The 2,840-nt window shown below is 42.5% G+C and overlaps 1 pseudogene; it reads left to right on the top strand.

Annotated features, from left to right (window-relative positions):
* Nucleotides 1-1,264: 1,264 nt before the first annotated feature.
* On the top strand, nt 1,265-2,116 carry LOC140640981 (small ribosomal subunit protein uS5 pseudogene; annotated as a pseudogene).
* The last annotated feature ends 724 nt before the right edge of the window (nt 2,117-2,840 follow it).

The raw sequence follows: 2,840 nt of genomic DNA on the forward strand, positions 1-2,840 counted from the left end.
ATGACTTCTGACTTACCAAATTCACAACAATTATAAAGCAATATAACACCTACTGCTGGTGAGGATACAAGGAAAAGTGTATTTTCTATGTTTGCTACTGGAAATGTAAAATAATGCCACCATTTGGGAAATAAGTCCGGAAATATCTAAACAAAGTTTTCTTTAAATTCATATTCTTTCGGGATGCCTGGGTGGCTCAGTGATTGAGAGTCTGCCTTTGGCTCAGGACTTGATCCCAGGGTCCCTGATGGAGTCCCTGCATAGGGCTCTGGGAAGGAAGACTGCTTCTCTCTCTGCCTGTGTCTCTGCCTCTCCCTCTGTATCTCTCATGGATAAAAATCTTAAAAATAAATAAATTCGTATTTCGTTCAATCTAGTGATCCCATCCCCTGAGAACTTATCCCATAGCTATAAAAGCATCGGTCCAAAATATATTTATTTGGGGATCCCTGGGTGGCTCAGCAGTTTAGTGCCTGCCTTCAGCCCAGGACATGATCCTGGAGTCCTGGGATCGAGTCCCACATCAGGCTCCCTGCATGGAGCCTGCTTCTCCCTCTGTCTGTGACTCTGCCTCTTTCTCTCTCTCTCTCTCTTTCTCTCTCTCATGAATAAATAAATAAAATCTTTAAAATATATATATATATGTTTATTTATTTCAACAATATTTGAGTACCAATACATTGGGAAGAAAATGGATATATGGGGCACCTGGCTGGCTCAGACAGTGGAGCACACGACTTTTGATCTTGAGGTCATGAGTTTAAGCCCCACATTGGTTATGGAGCCTACTTAAAAAGAAAGACAAGAAAAAGAAGAAAGAAAGAAAGAAAGAAAGAAAGAAAGAAAGAAAGAAAGAAAGAAAGAAAGAAAGAAAGAAAGAAAGAAAGAAAAAGAAAGAAAGAAAGAAAGAGAAAATGGATATGGATAAATAAAGGCACAGTTTAATAAATTGTGATACCCTAATTGTGTTTTGGAGCTATTAAAGGGACTGAGTTCCATCTATTTCAGTTAAGTTTGTTTGAAGATATTTTTCCTTGATGTATTTTCAAGTAAAATAAGAACCTGCATGAAAGTATATATAATCCTAATCACGCTGTTACAAAATAAACCAAAAATGCATGTATTTTGTTTTGTTTTGTTTTGTTTTTTTGTGGGGGGGGGGTGTTAGGGATATTGAGCATCTTTTTTTTTTTTAAGTAGACTCCACACCCAGTGGGAGCCCAATGCAGGGCTTGAACTCACAACCCTGAGATCAGAACCTGAACTGCCCTTCTCTGAGAGAACACCAAATGGCGGATGACGCCGGTGCTGCAGAAGGGCCCAGAGGCCCAGAGGCCGAGAGGCCCAGAGCTCATGGAGGCAAGGCGGAGAACAAGGAGTGGATCCCCGTCACCAAGTTGGGCCGCCTAGTCAAGGACATGAAGATCAAGTCCCTGGAGGAGATACATCTCTTTTCTCTGCCCATCAAGGAACCTGAGATCATTGACTTCTTCTTGGGGGCATCCCTCAAGGACGAGGTCTTGAAAATCATGCCCGTGCAAAAGCAGCCCCGTGCTGGCCAGCGGACCAGGTTCAAGGCATTTGTTGCCATCGGAGATTACAATGGACGCATGGGTCTGGGTGTCAAGTGCTCCAAGGAGGTAGCCACTGCCATCCGTGGAGTCATCATCCTGGCCAAGCTTTCCATCGTCCCCGTGCAATGAGGCTACTGGGGGAACAAGATAGGCAAGCCCCACTGTCCCATGCAAGGTGACCGACCGGTCGCTGTGGTTCTGTGCTGGTGTGTCTCATCCCTGCCCCCAGAGGCACTGGCATTGTCTCAGCCCCTGTGCCCAAGAAGCTACTGATGATGGCTGATATTGATGACTGCTACACTTCAGCCAGGGGCTGCACTGCCACCCTGGGGAACTTTGCCAAGGCTACTTTTGATGCGATCTCCAAAACCTACAGCTATCTCGCCCCTGATCTCTGTGTTCACCAAGTCTCCTTATCAGCAATTCACTGACCATCTTGTAAAGACCCACACCAGAGTCTCCATGCAGAGGACCCAGGCTCCAGCTGTGGCTACCACATAGTTTTATACAAGAAAAATAAAAGTGAATTAAAGCTTAAAAAAAAAAAAGAAAAGAAAAGAACCTGAGCTGAGATCAAGAATCAGGCAGCCCGGGTGGCTCAGCGGTTTAGCACCGCCTTCAGCCCAGGGTGTAATCGTGGAGACCTGGGATCGAGTCCCATGTCAGGCTTCCATATTCTATGCAGGAGCCTGCTTCTCCCTCTGCCTGTGTCTCTGCCTCTCTCTCTCTCTCTCTCTCTCTCTCTCTCTGTGTCTCTCACGAATAAATAAATAAATAAAATCTTTAAAAAAAGAAAAAAAAAAAGGAATCAGACACTTAGCCAATTAAGTGGCCCAGGCATCCCCAGAAATGCATGTATTTGTATGTGACCATGGAAACATGGAGAATGTGTAAAACATTACAGGTCAGAAAGTTATTAATTACCTGGGAGGAACTGAAGCAAGGAGAGATGTGTAAATAGCAATAGGTAATTGAAAGAATGGTTATCAAAAATTAAAATAAAATAATATTTAATGCCTTAATGTTAAGTATTAGTTTTTTTATTTTAACATAATACATTTTCAAAACTGGGAAATTGAAGTTGTTACAATACTATTAACTCAGGTACAGATCACATCTGGATCTGATCGGTTTTTCTAATAAGCACTAATTTTTATGGCTTTATTAATATATAAATGATACACAAAAACCTGTGCATATTTAATGTATACAACGTGTTGAGTTTGGACATACATCTGCACCTGTGATACCATCACCACAAATCAA

Source organism: Canis lupus, chromosome 10 (assembly GCF_048164855.1).
Source record: "Canis lupus baileyi chromosome 10, mCanLup2.hap1, whole genome shotgun sequence".
Lineage (NCBI taxonomy): Eukaryota > Metazoa > Chordata > Mammalia > Carnivora > Canidae > Canis > Canis lupus.